We start from the raw sequence: 14,454 nt of genomic DNA on the forward strand, positions 1-14,454 counted from the left end.
GGTATGGTAATTCTTCTTTTAATGACTGGATATGTTTATTCACCATACGTAGACCTGTATATAAAGTATGGTGTGAAGAATTGTTATGTAGTATAGAGTTGAATGATCGGGTAGCTAGTTTAACCGATCGTTCTTTTATTAGATTTTTGTTAGGCGGTTCGATGCGCCACATGTCTTTACTGGACATGGCTCAGGCTTTACGTATATATACGCCTGAGGAGTTAGCGTCTGTCGATTGTAGAGGATTGATACTAAACGGTAGAAAGATAGATGAAAATTTTGATACACACGGTGTGTGGAGTCAAATGACAAGCCATCACCGTTTCAAAGGGGGGAAATTACTCTTATTTGGATATAGATAGAGCCGAATTAAGAGTGATACATAGGTTTTTAGCTAATTCGATTACACAAAGGGGTAAAAACAAGGAAAAAGTAAATGAACAGGATTTGTTTTACCATATGTGTATTCGAGACCCACAAAGCGCTGTAAGTATACCATATTGTGTGGGTTATTATTTATCAGCTATGGTTCGGGGGATGCGACCACATAGCATAATAGGAGGTGGTATTTTTATTACTTTGATTGGTGAATATCTCGGTGTGGATATAAGTCGGGGGGGATTATTACTAGAAGAGCCGGAACCCCGTGATACTATAGGTTTAAATGTATACCATGGTGCGAAAGTTTTGAAGAGGCGAAATAACGCCGCAGTACGATACCATGGTAGACATCCACAGGTGGAGAGAAACCAGCAACAAGGTAATGTAGGAGGGGGGAATGAGATGCAAGAAATGCATAGGTTTATAGCTTCTCAGGAATACGAAAATGCTAGACAAAGAGCATTTGAAGATTGGCAAGTTCATCAGAACCAAATCATAGCTCATTGCCAACATATAGGTAGAAACTATATTCCTACACCGAAACCCATCTTCCCTCCTTGGTCTATAGAGATGCAGCCACCATATCCTACGTATGACCCTGCCGAAGCATTCTATAGCAATTATGGTTATGCCTGGAACCCCTATTGGTACCAATATCATCCTTAGTTTACTTATTATTTTTTTTTATTTTGTAATTTGTAATTATTGAATACGTTTAATACTTTTGTTAATATTGTAATCATTTTTATAATCATCTAACTTTTATTCTTAGATTTTAATAATTTTTGAATGTGGGGTAATATACCAAACTTCAAAAATATGTATATATGTTTGCAGTTTATCTTATGTACACAACAGGGTAAAACAACGCATTTTCAAAGACTGGCATTAAGTTCAGCAAAAGCAACTAATTTTGACGATAAGATGCAAAATATATGTGAAATAACAACAAGACGGAATGAACAAATGATGTGCACCATTTATCATTCAGCAAACAAACGCCAATATAATTGGAAACTTTGGTAAAAATTTAATCATTTTCACACAAATCACCCTCAATAATTTAAATTGTTACTGATTTCTTGCAAATGAGGGCATTGCAAGATCTTAAGTGTGGGAAGGGGTTAAATTCTTTCGGATTTTAAAATTTTTTACTTTATACACTTGGTTACCATTAAAAATACTAGTAAAGCAGTAGTTGTATTAGAATCTAGTGCTCTCTGATAAAAAAAGAACAGCCCTAGTCTTATATACTGACTACCCAATTCTAGTAAAATTTTTCAAAATTTTCAATTAAATGAATTCAAAATCATGTTTATACATATTTATGAACGATAAAACTAGGTTTTAACACCGAAATTATTGTTACCTCGGAAAGGACATAAATTAAGAAACAAACTAAAATGTCAAAATTCATTTAAAATGGAATAGAGGACGATAAAAAGAAAAATAAAAAGCCAAGTGTGGGAAAATTTACCAAGTTATTTTAAACATATGTCACATATATCTGTAACAAATAACTGAAAATACTTTTGCTTTGGACTAAACTAAACTGTTTTACCCGATGAAAGAAAAGAAGAGATGGATCTACACGATGAATCAACTCCATCATTAAAAGGAAGTAAAGTCTTCCGAAAAAGACACGCGCTTCTTGATTTAGGTCATGAAGTTGTCGTCCAGACCAGCTGTAGGTTGACGAAAAATCTAGAAAAGTCATCACTAAAATCGGTTGGAAATCCACGGACCTCAGCATTAAACAGGGTCACCAAGTGGTCAGATTTATCCTAACCATGAGAAGGATTTATCTCGTACAATGGGGGGGCACCGTGCAAATTAGCTTGATAAGACTAATGAATCAGATCCCCAGAAAGGATAATCTCCTTAAAGATTAAAAATCAGCTTTTAAGACTGATATTACTCAATCCTAGAGATTGACCTTAAAGATTGAGAATTACAAACTCATGGAATTCAATGATATCTAAACTCGAGCTTGAACGAGAAAATATTTTGATCAAAATTATAAACCGATTTGTTTTCTGAAAACCCTATTTTCAATGCGTTCATTACCATTGAACGTAAAATCCTAGGAATTCACCTGGAATTCATTAGGTCACCTGAACTAAATCGGGTGTCAACCGTAAGAACGGTGGTTGCATAGTGGTTGAAGACAGGACCTTGTGCCATACCGAAAAATTATAAGGGTGAGCTTTACCATTGATCCTACCAAGGATAGTAATTGCATCCGACACGTTATAGACCATAATTAAAAGCATGTCAGGGGACATTGCCTTAACAGTTGCTTGTTCAACGCTTTCCTTTACAACCGGACGGTAGTTTACCGAAAGGTAATATACGGGACAAGTAAACTGGACGTGTTGCTTTCCAAATACAAGGTTAGCAAGTGGGTGACACAAAACCGCAAGTTTTGAGCTAAAATTTTCAAATCTAAAACCCACCAAACCCACAAAAATATTTTGCAAACACCGGTAAAGGGTTATCCCGGAAAACTTATCTAGGGTAAAAACTAGATTTAATTTTCAAAAGATCAAATATTTTCATAAAGATCCAATTTCCTTAATGGATCTAAATTTTTATAGTCATGTGGGACTGTAAACCATATCGTTACTACCATTGTTTATACCGCCGTATAGAAATCACTGATGTACAAAGTGTGAAGAATAAAGAAGTGATTCTAGTATTTCAAGACGATATTGCTTGAGGACAAGCAACGCTCAAGTGTGGGAATATTTGATAATGCTAAAAACGAACATATATTTCATAGAATTATTCCTCAAGAAAGACAAGCTTTTAGTTGCAATTGTTCTATTTACAAGTGATATTCGTTTAAATAATAAAAGGTGAAGACAAAAGACAGATTCGACGAATTGAAGATGCAAACGACCAAAAAGCTCAAAAGAACAAAAGACAATCAAAGAGGTTCCAATTATTGATAAGAAACGTCTCGAAATTACAAGAGTACAAGATTCAAAACGCAAAATACAAAATATAAAATTGTACGCAAGGACGTTCGAAAATCTGGAACCGGGACCAGAGTCAACTCTCAACGCTCGACGCAACGGACTAAAAATTACAAGTCTACTATGCACAAGAATATAATATAATATATAAATAATTATATTAATTATTTATATTTTATATTTATATATAAAATCCGTCGGCAAGAAAGACTCCAAAAGATGTGAGCTGTAATTTCAATCTCCGCGACTCGCGGAGTGTGAAGGCAAAATTCACCGCGAGTCGCGGAGCCCCAAAAATCGAAAATCCCTATAAAGCCAACCGAATTCTGATCACAATTCATAATCTTTTTCTCTCTTCTCTCATATGTAAACGATATATATATATATATAATTTATATTTTAATTTTAATTTTAATTATAATTCTAATAATAAGGGTATGTTAGCGAATATTGTAAGGGTGTAAGTCGAAATTCTGTCCGTGTAACGCTACGTTATTTTTAATCATTGTAAGTTATGTTCAACCTTTTTACATTAATGTCTCGTAGCTAAGTTATTATTATGCTTATTTAAAACGAAGTAATCATGATGTTGGGCTAATTACTAAAATTGGGTAATTGGGCTTTGTACCATAATTGGGGTTTGGACAAAAGAACGACACTTGTGGAAATTAGACTATGGGCTATTAATGGGCTTTATATTTGTTTAACTAAATGAAAGTTTGTTAATGTTAATATAAAGATTTACAATTGGGCGTCCCTATAAATTACCATATACACTCAATCGGACACGATGGGCGGGGTATTTATATGTACGAATAATCGTTCATTTAACCGGACACGGGAATGGATTAATAGCCACTAGAATAATTAAAACAGGGGTGAAATTACATTCAAGGGTAATTGGTGTAATTGTTAACAAAGTAGTAAAACCTTGGTTTACACGCAGTCGATAACCTGGTGTATTCATTAAACAAAGTATTAAAACCTTGTTACAATTCGAATCCCCAATTAGTTGGAATATTTAACTTCGGGTATAGGAATAATTTGATGAGGACACTCGCACTTTATATTTATGACTGATGGACTGTTATGGACGAAAACCAGACGGACATATTAAATAATCCAGGACAAAGGACAATTAACCCATGAGCATAAAACTAAAATCAACACGTCAAACATCATGATTACGGAAGTTTAAATAAGCATAATTCTTTTATTTCATATTTAATTTCCTTTATTTTATATTTAATTGCACTTCTAATTATCGCACTTTTATTTATTGTTGTTTAATCGCACTTTTAATTATCGTACTTTTTAATTATCGCAAGTTTATTTTATCGCACTTTTATTATTCGCAATTTCATTATCGTTATTTACTTTAAGTTTTAATTTAAGTCTTTTATTTATTTAATATTTTACATTAGGTTTTAACTGCGACTAAAGTTTTAAAATCGACAAACTGGTCATTAAACGGTAAAAACCCCCCTTTATAATAATAATATTACTTATATATATATGTTTGTATTTTTATAAAAGTAAACTAATATAGCGTTGAGCTTTGTTTAAAAAAGATTCCCTGTGGAACGAACCGGACTTACTAAAAACTACACTACTGTACGATTAGGTACACTGCCTATAAGTGTTGTAGCAAGGTTTAAGTATATCCATTCTATAAATAAATAAATATCTTGTGTAAAATTGTATCGTATTTAATAGTGTTTTCCTAGTAAAATATAAAGCTATTTTATATACACCTCGCATAACATCAGAGGTCCCCGAGTAAGGTGTTCTACCAGGGATCGGGCACTGCAGCCATACAGGAGGCCCGAGATTCTTCGTGTCTCTGGTAGGCCAGCTATTTGCTGAGTTTCATCAGTGTATCGTCTAAGGAAAGCTCGAGTTGCTTCGTGCTCCTTCTGTCGAATACTATGTGCGACAACATGGTTTTTCTTGTGACGCTTCCGCTGACTGAACTTGGACTTGAATTGTCGTTTTAGCTCGTCGAAGCTTGATATCGAGTCTTTAGTTAAAGAGTCAAACCATATTCTGGCATCACTTTTGAGCATGTATGAGAAGGCATGACAGGCCACGGCCATGTCCCACTTGGCCATCCTGGCGGCCCCTTCGAAAACGTTGATATAATCGTCTGGATCATCCTTTCAGTCGTAGTACCCCAGGTGCGAAGGTATCTTCATCCCTATGGGCAATGGGTGGTTTTGGATGCCTGCAGTGAAAGGCGTCTTCTGGTTCTTCCAAAAGCTATCTATATCAGCAGTGTTATTTGCTGGAGGGGGACCGATGGTGCCATTAACACCATTTTACGCTCCATACCCTTGTGGTTGGGATGGATACATCCAGTACCCGCCATTCCAAGTTGGCAGCTGTGATCCTTGAGGAAAATGAGTGTTTGGTTGGCTCATAGTAGTGTTGTAGTAAGGTGTGTTAGGAGCCATCCAAGGGAAAGGTCCCCCAAGGACAAAATGTGGGATTACGGACCCTCCTGTGTTGATAGAAGCGTTATTGAGGAAGGCGTTACCGTTTGGGACACCATTGGTGTTAAGTGCGCCAGTGGCACTATGGTTAGGGATACAATACGCGCTAGAGGCATTATGATTCGAGACACCGTTAGTGCTGGGTGTAATTCCTCCGTTGGGTGTGACGACCCGGAAATTTCTGACCAAATTTAAACTTAATTCCTACTATGATTCCGACACGATAAGCAAAGTTTGTAATGATGGTTCATCAATTTTTGAACCATTTACATGGATTTATCTAACCTCAGACTGTTCTGGACGATTCACGAACAATTGTATGTAAATAAATATGTAAATATATATAAATATAAATATAAATAAATATAAATATAAATATAAATGTAAACATTAATTTGAAATGATAAAATACAGTTTAATCATCTGAATTGAAAATGTGAAATCGGATACAAAATAAGTAAGTTGTCGTTAAAATGAATCCATATCTATAGATGATTTATAATTTTTGTTATAAGTATAATGGAATATATATAAAAGTTAAAATATTATATGTTGAAATTTATATTTTTATCTTATATATGATGAGATAATATAATATGGTGATTAAATATATATAATACTTATATATGTAATACAATTATAGTTTTATATTTAATAAGCAAACATATATTATATAATGTATTTATATTAACATGTATAAATATTAATATCGGTATACTATTAGTTAATATATTATATAGAATTTGACACATTTAATTTGTCATTAGAGTTAGTAGTAAAATTATAATTTTAAGATATTATGATTATTTGTTATTATTATTTTCTTTATCAAAATTATTAGTAGTATTAATATATTTATATTTATTAGAAAATAATACAATCTATTATTATTATCATTAATAAATTATTATCATTTTTATGATTTTATTATCATTATTATTTATCATTATTGATATAATAATTACTAATATTATAAATAATATATTTATTAATTATTAATATTAATTTAATTATATATATATATATATATATATATATATATATATATATATATATATATATATATATATATATATATATATATATATATCAAAACTGGTACGATTTCTGTAGGCAATTACCATCGAAGCTTTTTAGCTTTTGTTTCTGTCTTAAATCTATTAACCATCAACCTCAGATCACAATGAAAACAAAAATTCGATCAACATCATTCACAACTTTTATTTCTTTATTTAATTTCCCGTACTGAACGAATATTTATGGTCCCAAATCTGTTAGATGTCTAAACGAATCAATTTCAATCAATTTAACTGTTAATTTAAGTACTCATTCACATTATATATATGCACTTATGCAATTCGAGAATTAAAAACACAGAAAAAAATAAAATTAAAAAAAAGAAAGCTCGTATCTCTGTGTTCTTGCCTCGTTTTCAATTTGCCCGATTTCGAAATAAATTTCAAAATGTGTTATTGGAGTTGTGTTAGGAATCTTTTGATCAAACTATCGGTAAAATTTCAACTCCTAATTCCTCAAATTGAAATCAAATTTTTGAAGTCAAAGTTCTTATATAAAAAGTTAAACAATTTGTTTTTCATAAAATTCGAGGTTGTTGTGATGTTTTAGATTCAGTTGAGGATTTCTAAAGTTTGTAGGAAGGATTTCAAACTTATTTCATGTAGGAATTGTGGTCTAAAACAGTCTAAATTTTAAAATCAATGTTGGAATTATAAGTGTTCTTCACGAAGCGTACAACAGGTTTAAAAATTTTTATTTTATTTTCTATTGAATCTATTTAACCACTACAATTCGTTACCAACACACTTACAAGTCTTAACTTAAATTTATAAATTCGCTTTATGTTTGATTAAATCTTTTGGCCGATTGAAATTGAAGAAGAAGAAGAAGAGAAATACAGATAAAATGTCGTAAAAGAAATAAAATCCATTTTAAATCAGAAAGACAATTTAGAGCTGATGGTCATGGGATGTTATGGTGAGCGGGAGGTCGCGGGTTCGAGCCACGCTTGAGGCATTTTTTAAAAAAAAAAAGCTTAATTGAAGGTGGATTTCTTTTTATTATGTTATATTTATATTTATTATTATTATTATTGTTATTATTATTAATTGTTATTGTTGATATTAATTATTGTTTTCATTATAAGTATTATAATATTTATTATTATTATTGTTACTAAAATAGGTATATCTATAAAAGTTATCATTTAGTATCATTTCTATTAGTATAATAACACATTTAAAATTTGTAATATCATTATTATCATTATTATTGTTATAAGTACTATCTTAACATTATCATTATTATTATTATTATTATTATTATTATTATTATTATTATTATTATTATTATTATTATTATATTTATTAACAGTGCTATTATTATTATTAATACTTTTTATCATTACTAACCATTTATTTAAAGTTATCATTTTAAAACAAAAAGTATTATGATTATTAGTAATAACAATATCATTATTATTAAAAGTATTATGACGATAAAAAATAAAAGTTTTAAAAATATTATTATAAGTATATATTAACTATATTAACAAATTATTTAAGAAATACTCATATATAACAATTTAGGCATTTTTACTATAACACTAAACAGATATACCTATATATATATATATAACTATAATAACATTAAACATTTTGAATATATACACGAATTAAATATATAATATATAAATTAAGATATAATAAATAAATTTGTTCTGTTACAATTATATGTTTTAATATATATATATATATATATATATATATATATATATATATATATATATATATATATATATATATATATATATATATATATATATACAAATGGTATAGGTTCGTGAATCCGAGGCCAACCCTGCATTGTTCATTATCGTCATATGTATTTTTACTACAAAATACAGTATAGTGAGTTTCATTACTCCCTTTTTAAATGCTTTTGCAATATATTTTTGGGACTGAGAATACATGCGCTGCTTTATAAATGTTTGGCGAAATAGACACAAGTACTTAAAACTACATTCTATGGCTAGATTATTAAACCGAATATGCCCCTTTATAGTCTGGTAATCTAAGAATTAGGGAACATCACTAATTTTGAGAATTAGTGCACCCCTAATTGACGCGAATCCTAAAGATAGATCTATCGGGCCCAACAAGCCCCATTCTGGAATTTGGAATGCTTTAATACTTCGAGTTTATCATGTCCGATGGGTGTTCCGGAATGATGGGAATATTCTATATGCATCTTGTAAAGGTCGGTTACCAGTTGTTCACCATATGAATGATTTTTATCTCTATGCAGTTTGCGAAATGCCTGATACGAGATGTGTATTTATGAGAAATGAAAATGAAAATCTTGTGGTCTATTAAAATTATGGAAATGATTATTATGATAAACTAATGAACTCACCAACCTTTTGGTTGACACTTTAAAGCATGTTTATTCTCAGGTATGAAAGAAATCTTCCGCTGTGCATTTGCTCATTTTAAAGATATTACTTGGAGTCATTCATGACATATTTCAAAAGATGTTGCATTCGAGTCGTTGAGTTCAACAAGATTATTATTAAGTCAATTATAGGTTGATATATTATGAAATGGTATGCATGCCGTCAACTTTCGATGTAATGAAAGTTTGTCTTTTAAAAATGAATGTAATGTTTGTAAAATGTATCATGTAGAGGTCAAGTACCTCGCGATGTAACCAAATGTAATGTATTCGTCCAAATAGATTAGGATGGGTCATTAGAGTTGGTATCAGAGCGGTGGTCTTAGCGAACCAGGTCTTGCATTAGTGTGTCTAACTGATAGTTGTTTAGATGCATTAGTGGGTCTGGACTTCGACCGTGTATGCATGTCAAAAGTTTTGCTTATCATTTCATGTCGAAAATTATTTGCTTATCATCCTTAAAGTCTAGACACGTCTTACTGCCTCTATTGCATAGACAGTGTATAGATAAATTCATATCTTAGCGTATCTGTTATTGTTACCTTTGCCTGACATCTTCCTTAGATTTCTCCGTAACTTATGGGATTTTAGTATTATATATGCATATGTAAATTATGTATTGCAGGGTAATAATCTACATCCTATAATCTATTTCTTATCGAAAATCCTTCATCTGATCGTACGAGATGAATCCCTCAACCAGTTCGAGTCCCTTAGATTCCGATAGCTATTCCGATAGTTATTCCGACAGCTATTCCGATATGGATTTCCACTCGAACTCTGAAAGCAGTGTAACCAGAATGGATTAACCAATTAGCCATCATCGATTCTGGAAGAATTAGGGATGAGTTCATAGTTGACTTAATAAATGGAGACGAGAAAAAGACGATACTTTCCATCCACCACATTCCCCTCTTGGCAAAGAACCTGAAGCACTTACCGGCGAACCTGTTCGTAATACTATTTTCTCTCTCATTTCCAGGGTATCTCGCCACGATTATATCCTATCTAAAATTCTAAACCTTATTCATCCGCTCGTCCGAACCGACAATCATCCAGGAATAATAGAAGAAGTCAACGAACTTCGCGCTCGAGTAATCAATTTGGAGAATATGGTGCAAAATTTACCAGCTTCTGCAACATCACCGGCATCAACAGTACCATCAGTAATAGCACCAGTACCACCAACAACCCAAGTTTCAACATCATATGCCTCAATATCACATTATGTACCACGAGCGTAATCATCGTTCTACGTATCGTTCTATCTATTTTATCTTCGTTCGACATGGCGATTATGTAATCTCTAATGTTTTAGAGATTATATATTCTTGTTCTAACGTAAATCAAATGAGATTAATATCATGTTAACTCTTTAAATCCATGATTACATCTGAAGAAAATATATATGTATATATGTTTTCATAAAGATTGTAATTAAAAATTCTTTTGTACAAACGGATTATGGTGAAAATATTTTAACGGGTAGGTAATACCAGAGGAATATTTAAATTTCACATTAATAAGTTACACTGTACATTCTTCGAATCTGACTCGACGGTCATTTACTATCCTATTTACAACCACCGATATACGTATTCGTTCATCGCAAAATAACCATTTTCATTCAATTTCATATTTAGATTTTGATCTACCAGAATCCAACAAGTGGCATAATGAAGAAAACATTGGACAAAATAAAATTTGTTAGAAACAAACAAATTAATTAAGAGAAATTTTGTTAAGAATCCACGCTAACTATTCCTAGCTAACTGTTCCTAGCTAACTGATTACATTTTATTTATCACAATTTATTATCGCAATTTATATTCTCGCAATTTTATTTATCGTCATTTAATTTCTGTTATTTATTTTACACACTTTAAATATCGGGACACGTACACAAGGTTTTGACATATCATATCGACGCATCTATATATATTATTTGGAATAACCATAGACACTCTATATGCAGTAATGCTTGAGTTAGCTATACAGGGTTGAGGTTGATTCTACAATAATATATATACTTTGAGTTGTGATCGAGTCTGAGACATGTACACGGGTCACGATATGTATTAATTAATTCAAATATTATATATTAAACTATATATGAATTATTGGACTGTTAACTGTGGACTATCGACTGTGGACGAATAACATTGGACAATTAAAATAAATTAAAATATTGATTATAACATATGAAACGAAACATTTCTTCAAGTTTGCCACTTGATCTCATCTTAAACCTCATTTGTATCTTGACGATTATAATCTGCATTCAAACCTTTCATGATTCTTGAAAACACCTCAATCGAGAGAATGAACCAACCGCACTTCATCTACGGAAGGAAAGATTTATGCATATAGTTATGCACCTGAAAAACTCTCGGAAAGTGAGTAAACGTTTAACACGTAGCAGTGCTAATTCCTTTAGTGTTATTATTACCGAAAATAACTTTGCAATCTCTTTCCAAATTAGCCAATTCTGTCACAGCTCCAGCAAGTCAACTTCGACTTTTCGTTCAAAACACCTTATTATAACCTTGATATATATGCGTGCTCTTTTATTGTTACCGGTGAACCTTTTATATTCCACCACATTATCAACAGATGTACCAGCAACTCCATTGATCTTTAATTTTCTGAAAAATCATTATATTCATTGAAACCCTATCATATACTCATCCGCATCTTGTAACGAGTATTTCCATACCAATTACCGGGAATCAGCAATCAGTATTTTGAATCTCGCAACAATTCTACAACAACGGTTATATGTATACATATAACATTTATCTCTTAGAATTATGGTCTTTGATAATTCTAAAAAGGAACATATATTTAGTATCAATATCCTTCCAATATGTAAAGCTTTTAGTTACTATTATTCTATTTTTATGTAATAATCGTTTAAATAAATAAGTGCGAAGACAAAAGAAGAAAACGACGATTTGAAGAAGCAAACGACCAAAAAGCTAAAAAGTACAAAGTACAATCCAAGTGGTTCAAATTATTGATGAAAAACGTCTACAAATTACAAGAGTATAAGCCGCAAAACGCAAAGTACAAGATATTAAATTATACCAAAAGGCGTTCGAAAATCCGAAACCGAGACATGAACCAACTATCAACGCGCGACGCAACGGACCTAAAATTACAAATTAAATATGCACATAAATATAATATAATATATAATTAATTCTATAAAATTATATATATATATATATATATATATATATATATATATATATATATATATATATATATATATATATATATATATATATATATATATATATATATATATATATATATTAAAAACCGTCGGCAAGCTAGGATCCAAATTATGTGAGCTGGAAATCGAACCTTCGCACTCTCGGAGCTGTGAAGCACAAAAGCTCCACACTCGCGGAGCTGTACAGTGAAACGTGGGCCTATAAAAGGCAGCGAATTCTGCTCGATGATTTTGTGCTTTGTGCTTTCGCGAAACTGCGTATTTGTGCGTACTGTGCTATTTTATACTCTGGAATCTTACTACACATTGCCTACTTTCATTTATGTGTTAAAACGTGCCTTTAAGTACGAAGGATACTGAACTTGATCACCGGAAGCCTTTATGACCGTTAGTGTCACTTGACGTTACGAACAAACTGCGTACTGCGTACACGTTTAACTTTTGTCGTAATCGGAATATTATGACTACGAAATCTTAATTATTATTTTATAATAATAATTACTTGGGTTTTTAGATGCTTAATTACGCGTAGTAATTTACTTATGCTTACTAGTTAGTCTTGTTGGACTTTCTACCTTGTTGGACCTTAGCCCACCCTACACTAGTTAGTGGACTATTTAATTAGCTCAATTATTAATAGCTAGTGACCCATTAATAAGTAAGACAAATGCCCATTTATTAGAGGGAACATGCTAGCATTTATGTCAAGTATTATCCTTAATGTTGCATGGGATTCCAACATAAGCACCAACTTTAGCCAACCATTAACCAAAAAGCAAACTTTTGTCCCCCTTGTCCCCCCTAATTCCAACGGACATGTACCCCCTCCCTTACCCCATTCACCTATAAATACAAGCCTCATTCCATCCATTTTACACTTGCTTTCATTTGTAATTCACACACACTCACTCTCTAATTCTCTCTCTAGTCTTTCTCTCTCTAAAAAGTGTAAGTATTTTGAATTTCTCTTCTTCTTCTCCTTCTCATCTTCATGAATTCATCATCATCGTCATCATGGGTCTAGCTTTTTAGCTTTGATCTTGATTACATCTTGTATATTCAAACATGGATTTGAATCCTTCAATAACATGGAAGATTCAAGCTTTCTAGCTTTGAATCTTCACCCACTTTGTAGATCTATATCTTTTAACTTTAAATCTTGTTATTTTATTATAAAGATTCAAACTTGTGTTTGTAATCTTCATGTAACTTAAAGATCCAAGCTTTATGCTTCAAGATCTTCAAGAACAACCAAGATGCAAGCTTTCTAGCTTGAATCTTCATATCTTTTGATGGATCTAAGTTTTATAACTTATGATCTCATTATTTTGTTATAAATATCAAAACTTGTGTTTATGGTCTTCATGTAACTTAAAGATCCAAGCTTTATGCTTCAAGATCTTCAAGAACACTAAAGGTTCAAGCTTTCTAGTTTTGTGACCTTAAAACTTGTGTGAAAGGGATCCAAGCTCTCTAGCTTAGGGTTCCATCACTTCATTTGACTTAGATTATGTTCATACTTGCTTGATTCAAGTAAAGTTTGTAGCTTTAGTTGTAAATGTAACTTGTAATTGTGTTAAGACTAAGGATATGATGTTACCTTGGTTCATCATCCATCTAAGACTCTTAAATGAGTTGTGTTCTTACCTGGTCTTAACATATTGTGTTTTGATGGTAGAATCTTGTTCAAGGTGATGCTAACCCATCAACGAGTTGTACACTTGAAGCTACATGCATCAAGGATGAGAACCGTGATGAGCATCAAGCACTAAGAACCCCACCAGAGCACCTTGCTTACTGTTTTTGGGATCTTATCAGACAACCTGGGCTACTGGAAAGTTTATTTTCAGTTAGTTCGGTTCGAGTAGATGATTTTCCGTTTAGACCTCATCTT

Source organism: Rutidosis leptorrhynchoides, chromosome 5, assembly GCF_046630445.1.
Source record: "Rutidosis leptorrhynchoides isolate AG116_Rl617_1_P2 chromosome 5, CSIRO_AGI_Rlap_v1, whole genome shotgun sequence".
Taxonomy (NCBI): domain Eukaryota; kingdom Viridiplantae; phylum Streptophyta; class Magnoliopsida; order Asterales; family Asteraceae; genus Rutidosis; species Rutidosis leptorrhynchoides.